The following is a 19,047-nucleotide window of genomic DNA, read 5'->3' on the forward strand; positions in this document are numbered from 1 at the left end:
GCTACATCCCTGTCATGCCGTGGACCTAATGACAATGTCGCATTTAAAGTAATAACGGTCAATTACTGTATCCTTCCTTTACTACGGCCGCTGCACAAATAATAAGTTTTCTTTGTGTGGCAGTAGTGAGCTGACGTCAGGTCGGTTCCTTGAAGTGGAGCTGAATAAACCTTGAGAAGAGTCTCCTTCAATCTGCTGTTAGTAACTAACACACACACTCACACACCGAGACTCAATTACTGCCCAATTCCCTTCTTTATCATTCGTCCCCGACCTCTTTCATAACCAAAACCGACCAAGGAAAAAAAGAGGCGAGAAGAAGACCGAGCCGAAGTGTTAGTTGAACTAAAAAACCACGCTGGAAATAAGTAAAGTGTCGAAACTAAAAAAAGGTAAGTGTTTTATTTTCACTGACGCTGTTTTCGCCCCGTCACAGAACAGGCGATGAGCTGCGTACGGAGAGAGCTCGCTTGGCTTCGTTTCTAGTTTCTTGGCTTTTTTCAGCTCGTGTAAACTGCTTTATACATACTTTCCTGTTTTCTCGTTGCGGTGTAATTCATTCAGTCCGTGTGTCCCGTAGTCGTTAGCGATACGTTTGGTTAAAGTTTTTTCTCCTTTTTATGAAAAAAACGAAGTGTTTTTTTCCTCCTCTCCTTCTTCGGAGTGTTGACCTGATAGTGGAAATCGTCTTTTGTGTCCCTCTTTTCCCTTTTCTCTCTCGCACCGTTCACTCCGGCGGTCGCAATTTGATAGCGAAATTAAACTTTTTCGAAAGCTTCGTGGTTTTGTTTGTGTTGTTCTTTTTTTCTTTTAATTTATCAACCGTGAAAATGTACAGTTGTTGGCTGTTTTGGCTGCCTATTCAGTGTAGTGGATGTTGTAACCTAAAGGGGGGGGGGCAACTACGAGGCACTGGACTGCCGTTGGTCCTCGCTAGTCCGTCCGTTAAAAAGCCATCCAGTTTAACAGTCCCCCGACGCGAAAATAAAACAATTAGGCGACAAATACATAAATATCCCCCTTCAGTTTGGATTAACTTGTACGTATAATATTAATTTCTCTTTGTACAGCGGTTCAGAGTTTGAGCTTTTTTTCCCTGTCGTGTCGCTAGTCGTATTGCTGGCCAGCCTGCTGGGGAGCTGTTATCGCGGTCGCTTCCTCAAACCGAGAGGCGTGCAGGCAAGCTAGCAGCCGCTTGGCCGAGTTGTTGAAATTTATCCCTTTGTGTATATTACAATATCCTCCATTTTTTCTGCCCCTTCCAAAACAACAAGCCTCTCGCCATCTTGGTTATTTTAAATTCGTCCACCGCCGCCCCCCCCCACACCAAAGCACCCCCACCCCCACCCCTCTCTCTCTCTCACACACACACATACAAACATCCAGGCTACTTTAAAAGGAAATGGACGTTTTTTTCCTCAAGTTTTACCAAAGTTTTAGACTTGGTAGAGGGGGAAAAAACGAGACGGGGGATCGCGTCCCGTGTGTGTTCTTTTATTTTCCTTTTTGAAAGGAAATTAAGGTGGCTGATAGAGTCGCAGACGATCATTTTAAGGCAGTTTTACTTCGATGTTTGGTGCTTTAAAAAAGCAAATACAAAGTGACGTGTGGTTACATGTCAGGATTCTCTTGTTTTGAGACGTAAGTGGAGAGGCTGGTGTTTTGAGACAGGCGTCGATAAACAGGCGCATTTGTGATGTTTTAAGATAATACTGTTGATAAATGTGAGATCGGCGTTTACTCGGTGCTGCCCAATGTTTGTCTTTGCAGCTAAACATGAATGAATGAATGAAGGAAGGAGGGGGGAAGGAAGAAAGAAAGGAAGGAAGGAATGATATAAGGGCAAATTACTTGGAATGATATTAAGGGAAGATTATTTTTAAAAAATATAATTTTCATTGGATTTTAATTGGATTTCAGTATAAAAAAAGTGATTAGGTATGATTAGACTCACAAAAGTTATATAAATAGTATTATGTTAAAAAAAAAAACAGGTCCTTCCTTCTTCCTTCAGCTGTTGTGGTTTAGCTGAATAGATCTGTGAGCGATAAGTTTGCTAGATTGACAGGTTTAAGACGTGCACACTGGCACACATGCACCTCTAGCCTTCCTTTGGATTATCTCTTAGCTGAGCCATGATACTTGCTTGCAACAGTTTAGACTGAAGACTTTTAGCAGACTGGAAAATGGTGACCTTATTTATTTTGTGTCATCCATCTCACACAAAAAATGTGTCCCTGCCCCTTACAGTTACAACTTGATCTCACTTTTCTTCCCCATGTCCTGTAAAGCAGTTTGAGAAAAAGGAGGGTGTTTAGGGTTGGAGGGTGTAGTGGAAGGAGGGGGACAAAGAAAACAAACTGAACAAATGCTTTGAAATGGAAAATCAGATCATTTCACCTCCCACCTCTTTTGTTTGCCCGTTTATTGCTGCAAAAGCTGGAGTGCAGAGGAGCAGATGTTTAGCCAAACATGAAGGCGCGGTGCCTCTGTCCTTATGGGGATGGCTCTCCCTCCTCTCACTGCTGATGCATCGACATGACAGCTGCTTGATTTCATGGAGCTGCTAAGAAGCCATTAGTGGTATCAGTGAATTGAAACGGAACAGTGTCTCCCAGTTTTCTATCACAACTCTCTTTTGTTGGCATCTTTTTTTTTTGGTGCGGATTTGTTTGAATATATGTGTGAGTGTTTGTGCTCCCGTGTACGTATGCGCGTGTGTGTGTGTGCGCGCAAATGCTGCAGCTGAACATACAAACCGACAAGAAGTGGTAATATATTTGTGCAGCGTGTTTTCTCATAATTTGAGAGAGACTGAGCAAGAGCAAAAGTGAAAAAAGGGGAACAAATCTGTCAGAGTTTGTTTGCCATGTTGGTTTGAAATGAAAGCACACTGTGCTACCTCAAGCACACTCAAATCAGAGATGTCTCTCCTTGCCAGGCCAAGGGGAAGAAAAAAAAGTCAACTCGCGGCTGGAGTTTTATTCTTTCTCTGCTTCTCCCTCTCAAATTGGAACTGTTGTTTTTGAAGAGATAAAGGAGGACTTCTGCTTGACTTGAACATTCAGGAATTAAGGATAGACATAGTTAAGCCCTATTTGCATGTCTACCAAAGTCACAGCAAACGGTTGCTATTGACTAAGCTGATTAGGTGAAATTAGGTTCACGAGCTCTATGTCTGGGGGTGCTGAATCTGACAGAACTTGGACAGCTTTTGAGAAGACAATCCCATGTGCACACAAGGCTGAATTCTCTATAATCCCTTGCTATTGAATATGGGGGCTATCTATTTTTTTTCTCTTTTTTGAAGGAAACCCATCCTTGTGTTCTTTTACAGATGAAATGAAGTGCGATTTATTAGGTGTGGATGATAGGAATGATCAAGTCATTGGTATGAGGCAGCTCTTGCTTAAAACTTTAATATGAGATAAAAAAAAATACGTCCACTCTATTAGGGATGCTTCCATATATCGGCTGAACACTGAGCCAATCACAGCCTCGTTGACAGATATGAGCCTATCAGCAAATGAGATGACATTTACCAATGGCAGTGGCTGGTCTTTATCTGTTGGGTCACATCAGTGTCATGCTGGTTAATTGGACAAACAGTTCAGCAAGAGGGAGAAATAAAAACAAAATAACAACAAACGCGCACGCATAAACCAGGGTTTTCCTCGGTTACAGACTGTCATTTAAGTCTGACTGGTGTGAATACAGTAAAGGCAAAGGAACAAAAATCAAACACGACTATGAGATATGTTGATAATTTAAATGGTGCCTTATTACAACGGGCAATAATATAAATGGGTTATTATTCATATCATGTATGCTTTTAGATTTTAGTTTAACGGCTTTCCTCCTAAATATGCTGAGCACTAACCTGTTTTGAATGAGAAAAGCTAACACACTATTTTGTTTGTGTTCCTAAAAACTTCTGTGATGAGTGAGTAGAGCTTAGATCTTGTTGTTTAACATGCATTTTGTGTGATTAGAGTAGAATTAACTTTATCACCATGGTGGGAAGCACTGGGACAAAGCGAATGAAATGCAGTGATAATTCAACCCGATGTGCAAAAACATAGTGTTATGTGCAGAATGTACAAGTGTATAAAATGAAAGTCTTACAACATGGGTGATGTTATAACTTACAGCATGTACAGTTTCTTAGTGTGTATATCAGGAGTGTATCGTGCAGCTTATGTCAGCTTAGGTTCACACCTTGTATATTTGAATATGCCTCCACATTCGTCCCATGCGACCACATGTGATCAGGTCTCACTTTAACACTGAACACGTACAGGGACTGAAATGTGTTGCCGTCTCTAATGTACTTCCCTTGAATAATGTGCTGGAATTAATAGAATAAGAAATGCTATACAGTCTAGCTCGATGATGTCTCTAATCTTCCGCTTTCCGACTGGCTGATTGACTCTTTGGCCCAATTGGAAATCAAAGCGTTTTCAATCTAAGAGAATCTATTTTGCCTGATATTGTTGGCGCCTGCTGTTGCACATTTTAATTGGCGCCCAAATGAATACCTGCTTCTGCTTACACCGAGGACATCAGTTAAATAGCTGGTCCTTCAGTGTGACCCAAGGTGCTCTTTTCCTGTGTGGCTCAGACCTTTACTTAGAGCAGTGCACTTCGTATTGGATCACTACAACATCTAGTAATGCCAGGTGTGAATAGGGTTTTAGTTGCAGATTTTGATTTTAACCTCAAATTCTTTTTCCTTGATGTCACTATCATTGGTGATTAACAAAGTAAATCCTTTAATGCAAAATATGAAAAGTGTCCCTGTCCCCTTGGCTGATTGTGCCATCCCAGAGCCTCGTTCACATATGAAGTATTTTGCTCTTTGCACGTTGTAAATGATGGTTGGTTGTAGGTGATGGCTGGGGGCTGGAGCCTTTCCCAGATGTCATAGACTGAAAGGCAGGGTACACCTTGGACAGGTCGGCGGTCTGTTGCAGGTCTAACACAGAATTTACCTCCCCGTTATATGTCAGTCAGCTGTTTCACTTGCAGTCGCTTGTAATGCTCGCCTCAAACTTGAGATAAGTTTAACTCAGGGCCCGCCCACTTTGCATCGCTAACGGTCTCTGAATTTCATTGACATTTCATGTTGCCACATCTCTGCCAGTCTCTTCCTGTTTGTACAGCCCTTTAGAAAAGTGGCGTTATGCTTCAAATCAAGACTTAAAATGAATCAAGCAGTGTTTTTTAGGGGTAATGCAGATCCTGACGATAAAAGAAAAAAGAAAAAAAGGGTTATTTGAAATTCTTGCGACTATTTCAATATTGTGCATTCGGTTACTGCGTCTCCCCTCACTGATTACATGATTTTACTCTGGGCTCATGCTTTGTAGTTTCTGTGTGACAAGATATGACAAAGTGGCTGATTTATGCATTCTTTAACCACAACAGCAGGAGGCTGAACTGATAATGAAAGACAAAAATAAACTTTCACATTACCATACACATGTATATTACTGAAATATTTACTAAGCTCTGTCTGAAGTGCTTCAGTCAGCCTAAATGTTTCAATGCATTGATGTCAGTAAGTTATATTTAGTCAGAGATTAATAAGATCTGCAAACAATCTATCGATAATAATGGCCATCTGGGAGCCCTGTCAAATCTCTGCATGTTAGCGCTGACACAGAGCTGTGAAATTTAAAGAGGAAGTAGAGATCTGCTCTGTGTTAACCAGATCCTTCAAGAACTAATGCAAGACACACTCCCAGTCGTCGGTCAGTCTTTTACTCGTGAATGTGCATGCACAAGCAAAAAAATAAAATAATGACAAATGAAATAATGCACCAAGAAACTGAGGACTTTAACAGATGTTTTTGAAGTAGACATTAATCCTGGAAAGACTAATGGTCCTTTGAGAAGAAGCAGCATTTTAGCAAAAGCCTTAAAAGCTTCCATGCATTAGATTAACAATGCGTCATATTGTTACAGATCAAATTGAAGCTTCTCTGTCCTCGTCTCGGTCTAGTGCTGTGAGCCGTGTTTTAGAGGCCCATGCAGGCAGATCACTTATTGATACGTGTCCACATGGCCTCGCAGGTTAATGTCCTCTCAGCTGGGAAGTTGGTGAGCTCTCAGTTGATCTACCTAACCTTATGTTACCTTGCTATTTTGGTAACACTGCCTGTTCTCTGAACGTCCCGATAGTCATCAGGATCCACAAATAATTGTCTAAAGTGCATGCTTGGTGACAGCAGCTTTTAAAGTGAGCCTCTTCTAATATTGTGCCTGTCCTTTTGCTGAGTTATCTGCATCCATCTGTACAGTGAGAAATGCAGCTACGTTTAAAAAAAAACAGACTAATGAGATTGGGCATATGCCTTTCTGTTGTAGAAGCAAGTAAACAATCTCAACTCTTAATTAAGACTAAACAAATCAACACCCATTTTATTTTTTCTACATTTCTGTGTGGATTACATATGGTGGATTAATTACCGAACAATAAGCAGTGTAAAGTGCAAGTGGGTCACCCGGCGTTGACTTTCAGGAGACAGAAGACAGAGCGGCCAAATTTGGGAGGGAAAGGCGATAAGCTGCTTCTTTGCCGTTCGTCCCCTGGGCCTCTATTTATCATTCAATGTGAGAATTTCCTTGATGAAAGTCAAGGTTGTTTGTGCATGCTCTGTCTCGTTGGGATGCCTGTTTTTCCACCAGCAAGGTGAAAAGGTTGATTTTCCCCCTCCAAAGAGATGCCTTGTTTGGGAAGTCCAGGCTAGTTTCTTTTAATGAAGTCTCTAAAGGTCCTGATGATTTTTCCACTTCATGGCTGTTTTTGTTTTATACATTAGTGAGGATGCGAAAAATACAGATGTACTTTGTGTGTATCTCCGTGCCACACAGCGGCGAGCATGCAAGTCCTCATAATTGTGTGTCTGTGCTGCATGTGCTAAAGACGTAGCAAAGAAGGTTATCACTTTATGTGAGCTGAAAGCATCCATTTAAGGTGGCCTTTATAAAAAGCAAGAGTGGCAAGAAAGATGGCAGCATAATGAAAGCATTTATTTTCTTGAAAAGAAATCACATCAGTGTTTCTTGGCTTTGTGAAATAGATACATTCAGAGTCTTTTAACATTAGCTGAAGGAGGCTGGATTGGATTTTTCTGTCATTTTTCTCCCACCTTGTCCTCCCTGTCTCGCTTACCAACATTTTCTTGCGCAGGGACTTGATTATGGAATTGGCATTGAGGTCTGGAAAACCTGCTATTTAGTCTGATGTTTTCCACACCTTGACATCTGCAGCAGGGGGCCTATACTTACACATTTCTCTTGCATTCTCCCATGCTGGCTGTGCTTGGATGGGGAAGGATACTGGGAATGGGAAAAGAAATGGGAAGAATGTTTCGGATGTCGGAATTGGTTTCTCTATTGGTGTGCCTCCTGGGTCAGTGGGGTTTTTGATGATACTATAGAATAGCTTGTTGCAGGCAGGGGAGCTGTGAGCTTCGGTGGGTGTTAAGGCGCACGTACACAGGCACACGCACACACACTTGCTGTCACAACACAGGCATTTATGTATAGGGACAGCACACACATCCACTAACGTGTACACACAAATGCATGAGATTGTGCCTCGACAGCCCCCCATTTATTGATCTTCTTCAGCATTTAAAATCTGGTCACTGCTGCCACAAAGGCTTTTTATTTTAGCTGCGCTGGCAAAGCGTGCTTGAAGCTAAGCCAGAATTTAAAATATTTAACTCCTACACAAACGCCATGAGAAATGACAAGGAGAGAGGAAAAACAAATAGAAAAGCAGTTTGGAGCTGTGCAGTAGCTATATGTGCATTTGTTGAGAACCGTGTTTTATGTAAAACACGCTGATAGGATCACCTCGCACTGAGTCGGCTGTGTAAGCGCTATAGTTTGGAGTAAAAATGTGCGCATACAGCACCTTTTCCTTCATAAAGTTTTTATGAATTGAGGGGGCTATCCTGTGTTTTTCTTCAGAAAACAAAATTGTGGAGAAGAAATGATCATCGACTCTAAATGTAACTTAACTCAGAACTGAACTGCAAGGCCTTACAGTGTTTGTAGTGCAAGCTGAAAACGCTGGCAGTCATTGGATTAGTCATTACTGGACCTGGAACAAGCAGCTGTTTTTAGCATTTTAAGGTTAAAAAGGGATACTCGTGAGCAGAGAGGCAACTCACCAATGGCTAATCTGCAAAAGCCCTTTAGCATGCATTCTTATAGCCCTGTTCTTTTCTTAAGGACAGCGTGTTTCTCTTTCTCTCGTCTCACTGCACACGACACCAGGTATTAAAGGCAATAATTTCCCCCTTTTCTTCTTCTTAGGAAATTGTGAGTGTTCAGTTAGTCCCAGGTGGCATAGAGGAAATGATCTGACTAGCTGCGTTCACACTACATTTTGAAATAATTTGTCTTGAAAAGGTCAAAGCACATATCAGTGATTTCGAAATGCTCTTACATTGTACTGAAAATCTATGTTGCATTAACATTACAAATCACAAAGGTTTCCTCATCCGGTTTAACCTGCTGCTGCTGTTTTTTTGGTTTGTTTTTTCCTTTCTTGTCCAGCTACGAAAGCCTAGCCCTGCTCAGTCTGTGGCATTGTCCCGCTTTCTTTTTCTCTGTGTCTCTGTCTGTCCTTCCCTCTCTCTGTCTCTCTCCCGCTCTTTGCTTGTGCGCTCTCTTTCTGAACGATGACACTGAGAGACAGCTGTAACGTGAGACGCCTCTCGATCCTGGCAGGGGCTTCGAAAAGCTGAGGCAGAAGGGAGGGAGAGGGCCTTTATCTGAGACTGGGGGCGCTGACCTCCCTCATTCCCCTTCTTTTTCTCTCCTCCTTTTCTCTCCCCGTCTCTGCGTCTGCTGGCATACTCCATCCTCCCCCCACCAACAGAAGCCGAGACTGCACTAAAAAAAAAGCGTAATGAGAAAACATTTTCTGCCCATAGCAAAAAAAAAAAAAAACCTGATGAATGAAATGATGTGTGTTGTTCCTGTTTACACCATTTAAAGCTGTGTGTTGCTTTTTAAATTGCTAGCATCCCTCCATCTTTAGTCCACACTGGATGAAACTTAAATTGTGTTGTCAAGTGTTTACAGAATGTATGGAGTAATATTTGAGTGACTTATGTTTGTGATCTGTGTGTGGACTCGTTTTGTGCATGTGTTTGTGTGTGTGTGTGCACGTGTGTGCGTGTGCGTAGATGGAAACATCCACACATCCCCTGGACTCTAGGCTATGGCTGCTAAATCCTCTGTGAGAGCTCCCGTGTGTAATCCAAACATTTAGAGCTAATTTAAGCATGCAGGCAGGAGCAGCATCCTTTAGGAAACAACAGCTCTCTCTCTTTCTCTCTTCATCCACCACTGTGTGTGTGTGTGTGTGTGTGTGTGTGTGTGTGTGTGTGTGTGTGTGTGTGTGTGTGTGTGTGCTGCGCAGGTGTTTGTGTGCGAGTGTCTTGTTGTCGCTGGAGGGAAATGAAAGCACTCAATCACTCACCTGTCAGAGTACTTCAAAATCTGTCCGTAACACACAAGTACACACAACCACACACAGCCACACATGCATGCATGGACAAACATGAACACACATGTGCATACACACTTACCCCTGAGGGTTTGACAGCACTGGCCCTTTATTGACTCCCTTGATCAAGGAGACAGCAGATCCATTTAATAGAAGCTACACGCACACACACACGAGCGCACGCACACACACACAGGCACGGAAATCAAAGTGGATTCACATCTGCTCTCCACACAGCTCCACTGTATCTTCCTCTGGTAGTCATTTAAAACTGCGGCTTTATCGGCTGTTGAATTAAATTTTAAAAGCCACTACTAATAGATGTCATAATGTTTTTCCATTGCCGGTTTCTCTTGTCATAGTTGCATTGCCGTTGCAGAAAAACAGCTCTGATTTGCCTCTTTGCAGCATCTTGTGTTACAGCATGGAGTGCGAATGCAAGCCCAGTCAGGGTTATAAGCATGTTCTGTTGGCCCTGGCCCCTGTACTCCCCCAGTTGGCCATGTTTTGTGCTGAGTGTTTTGGAAGGCCAGTTAGCCAAGAGGGTGCTGGGAGGAGATGTGACAGCTGTGTTGGTCACGGCTACTCTGACCTTCACACATCATCCTGATGGATCATCAAGGCTGTGGCGATACGCTAAACCTGTTGTGTAGGCCTGCGCTACCATGAGCATTCACCAGCATTCAGCTGCTTGCATTTTTGGTATCAAAGTGCAACTGAAGTCAGTACTCAGTAATGACAGACTTATCCTGCAAAGAAAAGCAGGAAATGGAGGTGTATTGCTTAATGCAGCGAAGAGAAAAGTTATCATGGCAACACAAAAACATGCGCGCATACATGGCACTAAAAGGGCGAAGCATACAATCAAGACTGGAATTACACACGCACACACACATATATATATATATATATATTCTAGCTCACACAAATGGATTGCACTAATGTTCAGAGCTTTTCATTGGTCTCAAAGGGCTTTACTCCAGTGTGTGGTGTAACCCGTTCCCTCGAGATGGCACTTGCTCCATCAAGTCAAGGAAGAAACCATTTAGGGGAATGATAAACACACACGTATATTCACACATACACGCAGCACTGGGAGGCTGGAGGGATTTGAATTGCACTTAGGCAAACGTTTCTCACATAAGTTCTTTATTCCTCGTCTCGTTCCCATCTTTCCCCTGAACGTACACTTGCTCACATACAAAAGTACTTGCGCAGAGATTCCATTTTGTCAGCTTTCAGCCCCAGATCATGTAACGATAAAAGATGCTGCCCTGCAGTTAAACACTGCCAGTAAATCACAGGGCAAAGAAAGCTGGGAGAAGCACTTATTTTTAAGCAGCATGAGAGACCATACTGAGGGAGGGAGGGAGGGAGGGGGGGCAGATAGGGTAAGACAGAGAGAGAGAGAGGGAGAGAGGAAGAGAGAGCTTCTTTGTGCACTGTGTACTGGCATTGTGTGTGATGAAGAGATGAATCACTGCTATTTAGGGATTGGTTTCCTGCAACTGATTGTGTGACGACTCGGTGGCGGACAGACTGTCAAGACTTGCCTGTTTTGTTCTGGGGGCTTCAGGAAAATGTCTGCGGCCAAGTCTCACTAACTCACTCCCACAGGGCCCGGTGTGCCAGAGATCAGCAGAGACAACAGAGACAAACACCTCGCCAGTGTCGCTCGTCTAACAATGCATCAAATATTAAAAAGCAGGGGATTTTAGGCCAATCTCAATATGTATATTTTCAGAGTACACTTGTTTTCCGTGCTCAAATACCAGCAGCTTGTTCATAAATGAAGGCTCACGTGACTTTTTCTTTCTTTCTTTCTTTCTTTCTTTCTTTCTTTCTTTCTTTCTTTCTTTCTTTCTTTCTTTCTTTCTTTCTTTCTTTCTTTCTTTCTTTCTTTCTTTCTTTCTTAGCTTTCTTTCTTTCTTTTGACCCCTCTATTTAACCCTGTGTGGATGCCTGAGAGCGGTTGTATGAATCTTAAAGTAAAGTCAACATCTGTTTGGCTGAGGCAACAGGGGTAGATTAGAGTAACCAAACAAGACAATTCAGGGAGACATCATAGCAGTTAGGTTGTACGCTGTCCATGTGCAAGCATGCCTGGAGTTTAAATGCTGGTAATTATTACTTTGGAGATAGTTCTTTGTGTGTGTATGTGTGTTTGGTTTTATTTGCCTTCACATTAATTAAATGGAAATGACTAAGCAATCATGGCTATTATTAAATTGACATTCGGATTGTTACTCAAAAAGTAATAAATTCACCGGCATAACTTAGGGCACCGATTTTGTTGGATCACTTGTATATATAGACATTCAAATATCTCGGTGTTACTCAGAAAGCACGGCTATGTGAATTCTGTCACACTAAATTAATGCTGAGGTGAACCTTTTTGCATTCGTGATGATTTGTATTTGTTCAACTGTAAATAGCGCTTTGAAGTTTTCACATCATGTTTCACTCAAACTTGTAGTTGATTAATGTTTTGCTTGGCATTGACTTTGGCTTCAACTGTTTTGTACTTTTTCTGCCTTCTTTCTTTTTGTCTTTCTGTTGTAGTAAAATCCATCTAAAGGGCTTGGGCAAGCAGTTTTATTTATGTCATATTGGACTTTATGAAGATTTTAATGTATATTTATTACACCCTTTCAATATTTTATATGCCAAATTAACTATTAGCTAATTGAAAAAGATGAATCCATAATTAATTAATTGTTTGCTGCAGACTTAATACAATGCCCTGGCATAATTTATGAGGACATAGCAGCGGAACAAGGCTGCAGTCACAGGAAAAGAGTGTTTTGTAATGTTTGATGTAAAACTGGTAAGATCCTACCATAAAATGAGGTTAATAGACTAACAGCCTGATTCTCAGTGAGGCAAATGATGGCAGACAGCACTGGCTTTCTTATCCAGTGTAATTCACCTGCCTCGTGGCTGGCAAATCATTTTCTGTGGTGAAGTCCTGTGAGCAGAGATCCTTTAATCATCCACTAATAGGCCTTTATGAAAAAAGCTGAAGATGAATTCAGCCTACCTGGCTCTCTGTTATCATTATCACTGCGATGAGTTATCAAAGTATTTGTGTGTGCCTGTAGTTTGTGATGGTGTGTGTGTGTGTGTGTGTGTGTGTGTGTGTGTGTGTGTGTGTGTGTGTGTGTGTGTGTGTTTGTGTAAGAGAACAGATAATGAGGGGAACCATTACAGTTCGATCAGTTCGGTTATTACCAACACAGTCAGTCTAGGTGATTTCTGTTCAGTGATACATTGAGTTGTAATGACAGACATGCGTTGCACTGTGTACCACAGACTTTGGAAACACTTGAAGGCATCTGGACAGACAAAATGACTTACTTACTTGTAACATACTCCCTTTCTTTTTACCATTTGAGCAAGTGACGTTAACAGAAAAGACGGGAACTTTGTAGGAAAAAGGATAGCTTTAACTATTATTGTAATATCTGACCACATCCGTGCCGCTGAGGCATCCACCAGACTTGATTCAGTTGCTGTTGACCAGATGGATGTGTTTACTGACAACAAAACCTTGTTAGATAGCTACCCACACATGCTGTAACACTGCTTGTGTGTTGCCGTGTCTGGAAATGTCTGCTTCCCTGAGTCTGTGTGCATGTGTACAGGGAGCCGTGACATTTGTAGGTACTGCATTCTGATCCCACCTAACCTTGCTGACACCAGTTATAACTCATAATCGAAAGCTGTCCTTCAGCTGTTCTTTTTATTCAACACGAGGTTATATCAGCGTAAATGAAAGTTGTAAAAACTGCACTGTAGTGTGATATACAAAGCAGGGTGTTGTCTGTTATGGTGAGCTGCTCAGATTAAGCCCGGTCTGTAAGTGCACAGGAGGGCCTTAGAGACAATGCATGAGAGATGGGCGTGAGAACGCTGGTAAGGCTTGGTTCTCTGCAAGAACTGTCTTGTGTTTAGGGAAAATATCCTCACACTTGAAGCTCCAATGTCTAGATTCAGTTCTAACAAACAGGTTTTGCAAGAACGGGCTCAGGGAGAAAGAGACTTTTTGTGGGTGTGAATATCTTTCTGTTTGTGTGTGTGTGTGTGTGTGTGTGTGTGTGTAGCCACAGCTGTGTTTCAGACGTCACTGTATTTTTTTCCTTTGATGTGTCTGGAAAACCACAAATACTAAGCTGTGTAACTGTAACTTTGAAGTGCAAGTAGTTTTTAGGGCCTCCGCCAGCTTTCAGGTCGTGAAATGAAAGAAGAAGAGAAAAAAGCTTCATAGTACTATATCAAAATTGCCCGTTTTGAGAATGCTGCTCTTCTTATGAGTCAGATTGTTGTATTCGGCCCGAACCACAGTGATCTCTTGTTTCTGCTTTTCCCCAGGTGTTACAGCAGTGATGTCAAAGAGCTGAAGACACCTGTAACAGTAAGTGCATCTCTAAAATCTCTCACACTGCCCAAAATGCATGTTACAAAATAGTTGATGCGTGACTTTTGAAAATATACATTGTCACACACTTCTGCTTTTACAGTGGTTTTTAAAAAATTATTTCTTTTTTTTTTATGGCGCAACAGAACAAACTTGCAGACTCCTCCAGTTTCAGGCCTAATTTGATTTTCATTCATTCAGTGAAAGAGGATGTTTTTTTTCTTCTCCCCCAATTAAATTTAACAAGAGCCCCTTGAAAAGCAGTTGTTATGATTACATTACAAATTCGGGGTTCATTCAGTGAATCAAGCAATTAATTAGATTTCTCCCATTCTAATCAGAATATTTGTATGAAACGTACGCGCCTAATAAACATCCTTTGAGTTTGCTATCTCTTCAGACCCAACACTGAATGTAAATGGGTGTTAACTGTGCCCGACAGTGCTTCTGGGTTAGGATCTTGGATTGGGTTTAGTTGTTTGTGTGTCTTTCTGCGTGTAGCATTAATCTTCTCCTTTTTGAGACCCTTTCTTTCTTCCTTCTCTGTTTTCTCGCTGTGTCTGTGTGTGAGAGCAAGCTGTACTCAGGGGCGCGGCTGCGTCCTCAAGGCTTCACTTCACACACACCAAGTGGTGTGCCAGTTTATTGTTCCACACACACAGACAATGACTTGCACTTTCTCTCCTGCCTGACTTGATGGCCTTGTGCCTGTGAGTGTGTCACCAGATCAAATTGGATCTTTTAAAAGAAGGTTTTTGCTGAATGCAGAGCTCAGTGAAATACTTGTTTCGCCCGTGACTGTCTTTTTAGCCTTGTGCGTTAGCAGACCCGATTCTATCAGGTCTAACCATTACTGCTTCATCTCTGGCTGTGAATGATACATTATATCCCCTGCAGGTTGGTGCGGGCTGCTTGTATCATTTGTGATAAGTATTGATGAGTCCTCTCTTGGGGAATCAATTTCTAGGGGTGGGTAGTGGTGGTGGGGTGTGTGTGTGTGTGTGTGTGTGGGGGGGGGTAGCCTTCTAGCTCAACCCCCACAGCTGGCTGCTCCTAACTGGTGTCTTGGCTGCCTGACTCTTCCTGCAGCCCCATAGAGAACAAGCACAGCAGAGCACAGGGGAAAGATGGAGCTCATCCAAACAGCTATGGTGTAATTAGCTGACATTTGTTGCTTGGAAGACAAGAGAAGGAAAAAGGAAAGAGCTGCTCAACTCAAACACCCAAAGGAATATGCAAATGTTGAGGGTGAGAGAAAATGAAAGAAAGACAGAGAAATGTGTCTAATGGCACAGAGATATAATTATATTACATTCACGTACGCATGTGGGTGTGTAATTGTGTGTGTTATGAACCCATTGAACTTTATGTGAGTATTTATGTCAGTGTTTTGCCACTGCAAGGCACGAACCACTGGTCTACGGAAAGGACTACAAAATATGTTAGGATAAGAATGAGGCTTTCTCTGCTAAGAGACGATACCCTCGTCTGCTGTGTAGCGCTGTTATTTTTTAGAGCATGTCTTAAAGTATTCAGCCACATCAGCTAGGCATCACACAAGTGAGATGCACAGTACCCGAGTGAAGCAGCCATCCACAAACGGGCTGATTCTCCGGTTCCAGGAAGGTTGTGCGTGTGCATGTGTGCGCTCGCATGTCTGTTTGTGTGCGCGTGTTTAAGCGAGAGTGCCGTACTGCATGTAAACTATCTGTACTTAAGCCAAGGTGCTGTGCGAAGGAGCAGCAATGCTTACGCAGCCCCATCTGCTTGATCCAAGCTTGAAATGCAATGCTTTTTAATGACAAAATACTGAGTGGCTGGGAGCTGTGTGTGTGTGTGTATGTGTGTGTGTTATGTGAGTGTGAAATAGAGAGGAATAAAGGGAGAGGGAGAAGGAGAGAGAAAAACATCTCGAAGGTCAGGAGCAGCGGGCGGCCGTAGGGGAGAGACACGTGAGACAGAGATAGTCTTGCGTCAGCCCCACAGCAGTCCGTTCTTTATGTGTGTGTGTGTGTGTGTGTGTGTGTGTGTGTGTGTGTGTGTGTGTGTGTGTGTGTGTGTGTGTCCTGTGGGGCCAGCATTTCCATCCGCATCCCACCGTGTGTTACAACAGAGTAGCATGCCAGTGTTTCTATTCTGAGTGTCTCTGAAAAGATAGATAGATAGATAGATAGATAGATAGATAGAAGGACAAATTACTGCTTGGAATTACTTCGAAGCAGTCAGTCACTGAGCTATAGATAATTTTTTACATGACTCTTGTGGCAGTGGAAGGGGAAATTACACCTTCTAGCCTGAGGGGAAAGAATTTGTGTGTCTCGTTGCCTGTCACAAAACCTGAATAGGGTTTCATCAATCCTAGCAACTACTATCATTTTTCAGCTCTTATTCATGAGCCCTCTTTGTTTCTCACAGTGTCTTTTTTTCCCAGTGCCCTTTAAACTGGTGCTCTGTTAGATTGGGGAAGTGTTAGAGATAACTCCTAAACATTTAGTACTTTGTACTTGCCTCGAAGCTAAGATTGTTAAAAAGCTACTGTGTGATTGTCCTCGGGATAGGGAGCAGAGTAGATTCAGCAGACACACTCTAGCATTACTTTGGGCTTAGCCATCCATGTCTTTGTGTCGCTTTCACTCAAACTCATGCTTTCTACACACACACACGCACATGAGGAAACACACTGGCTGTTCCCCTTCTGCCTCTCTTGGCCCGCATGATCTCGACAGGGCTCAGTCCTGTAGCCAGACTTTTGATTCACCCCCACTGCCAAACAGCCTCTGCTCTTCTTGTCCCCATGAAGGGCTGCAGCGTGGGGTGAGGCTGCTCTTTTACAGACACTTGTGCCATGAATCACTGCTTGCACCCAGGGAGCCTCAGTCCACTCAGGGGCTGCCTGCCCGGACCATAATGTGCGTGGTCATGAGGGGGCCATTTTGAATGGAGGCCAGACAAAACAGGAGCTAAAGAACCCAAGCTGTGAGCTTTCCTAGAGAGGGCAACAACAGGAGTGTGTGTGTATGTCTCTGTGTTGTATTTGTTGTAGTACGGGCTTGATGTTGGCTATACAATGCTGAGTTCTGGGTGTCATAATGCAACATAATTGTATACCAGTAATTTATGAAACATTAGGAGTAGACCTTTAAACCCCATGCATCACAAACCTTTTAGCCGCATACAAACGGGATTGCAATTTGAGCTCCTTGGACGCAGCTCTAATGCCTGTTTCACTGTTAGGTTTGAAAACAAGTGATGATCCATCCTTTGCCATCTCTTGCACTTACTTACCAACCTACCAATCACATTACCCTCACCCTGAGTAGAAAATGGTATCTAAGACATTTTTGCAAAGTTGTCGACGTCATCTTAGAGCATTTGGCCCTTTCATCAGCCTAACCCAGATGTTGTCTTTTTTTCTGTGGGTCACATGGTTCACCAGATTTAAAGGTTTTAAAGCCAATTATGTTCTAAATTTGATGTTTGTTTGTCCTTGATTGTTCTGATTTTGTGTTTTGTTTTGCTTTAATTTTGGAAGCTTAGCCAAATGGGTTAATATGACTATTAGTAATTGGTTATCATTAGCAGAGTTGTTATTATAAAAAGCCATCATTATTGTCTGTACTTAGTCTGTGCATGCATGCGCTGTTAGAAAATGCAGGGTTACTGTCTTATGGAGATAATTAAGCAGACCCCCCCACACCCCCCCCCAAGTCAAACACACACACACACACACACACACACACACACACACACACACACACACACACACACACACACACACAGAGTTTCCTCATCTCTTTCTCTTACATACACACATAAACATCCACAGTGCCTTGCATTGACTTCCATTCTTTTCCTGGAGAGTAATTCCAAGCTTAGCTTTGCCTTACTCCCCTGTACTTTAACCTAACCTTAACTGGACAACATGTCATCACTTTAAAATTTAATGATTTACATTATGAGGACTTGCCTTTCTGTCCCCAATAAGGAAGACATGTCTGCACATTGTGGTTGTGAAAGGAGTGTTGGTGAGATCTGTACTCAAAAATGACATGGTGACCTAATGTTTATATTAACCTTTATAGATAGATAGGACATGATAATTTTGTTGAAAATCTGATATCATGCCAGTCTTAGACAGACACACACACACACACACACACACACACACACACACACACACACACACACACACACACACCAGCTGTTTCCCTTATGAAAGCTTTCAGGTTTATTGGGTCTATCTGCCGCATTTATGGCCAAACCACATGTCTTCAACTGTCTGTATTCCTTGGTCTGTGTTTCTGCTCAACCCCTTTTCTCTCAACATCCTCTCCCACTTCCTGCCCCCTTACTCTCTTCCCCAGGTCTTCTTTCCTCCTTCTCTACTTCAAACACCCACACACTAAACACAGTCCACTGCTATGGATGCGTTTTCTGCCTACGTTGTGTGCCTGTGGCTGGGAATAGTTTGTCCCTACTGGGCCTGTGCATCCCAGGGCCTGTTGTGCCAGGCCAGGTTGTAACCTGGATACAGCTGTAGTCAGGAGAAGCCATTAGCTGTGCCAGGAGGCCCCCAGCTCCCAGTGAGAGCTCATTACGGTTTCTGTGCAGTCACACTTCTCCTATGAAACACAGCAGTGTGCCTGGTGAAACTAGCCAGGACACTGAGCCTCAGGGAAACCATTATGGCTTGATTTGGAGTTCTGAGAGAAAGAAAGAGGAAGAGATAGAGGGAGAGGGTTTAGGTTTCATCGAAAGAGTAGAATGAATACTAAGAATGATATTAATCATTAAACATAGCCAGCTTTCCCTGTAGTTAACTGTGAGAGAGTGAGTGTCTATGATTATTGGATTTGATTTTCTCTTTGTTCAGTGGGTGTACATGTGTTTGTGCGTGCGTGTGCGCTCTGAGTCCCAGTTCAACCGTCTGGTCTGGTGTGCAGATGGTTGAGTTGAGGCCTGCTGAATGTGATACCCATTTTCTTTTCTCTGTCTCTTTATCTGTCTGTTTTTCCTTACTTTAGTTCTGTTTTGTTTTCCTTTCTATGCTACCTCTTTCTGCTAGGTTTCATTTACCAGTTAACATCCCTGACTGCCT

General features: G+C 42.6%; 1 protein-coding gene across 17 annotated transcripts in view; it reads left to right on the forward strand.

Annotated features, from left to right (window-relative positions):
- Positions 1-113: 113 nt before the first annotated feature.
- baz2ba (bromodomain adjacent to zinc finger domain, 2Ba) overlaps positions 114-19,047 on the forward strand; it is a 67,790-nt gene continuing 48,856 nt past the window's right edge. For 11 of the 17 annotated variants that reach the window (XM_026164810.1, XM_026164818.1, XM_026164848.1 and 8 more), the window contains exons 1-2: positions 114-392; positions 13,904-13,946. The gene's annotated coding sequence lies outside the window, so the exon portion shown is untranslated. The remainder of the gene's footprint in view (positions 393-13,903; positions 13,947-19,047) is intronic. The other 6 variants (XM_026164840.1, XM_026164867.1, XM_026164916.1 and 3 more) reach the window with 1 other exon arrangement.

The sequence above is a fragment of the Astatotilapia calliptera genome, chromosome 1 (assembly GCF_900246225.1).
Source record: "Astatotilapia calliptera chromosome 1, fAstCal1.2, whole genome shotgun sequence".
NCBI lineage: Eukaryota > Metazoa > Chordata > Actinopteri > Cichliformes > Cichlidae > Astatotilapia > Astatotilapia calliptera.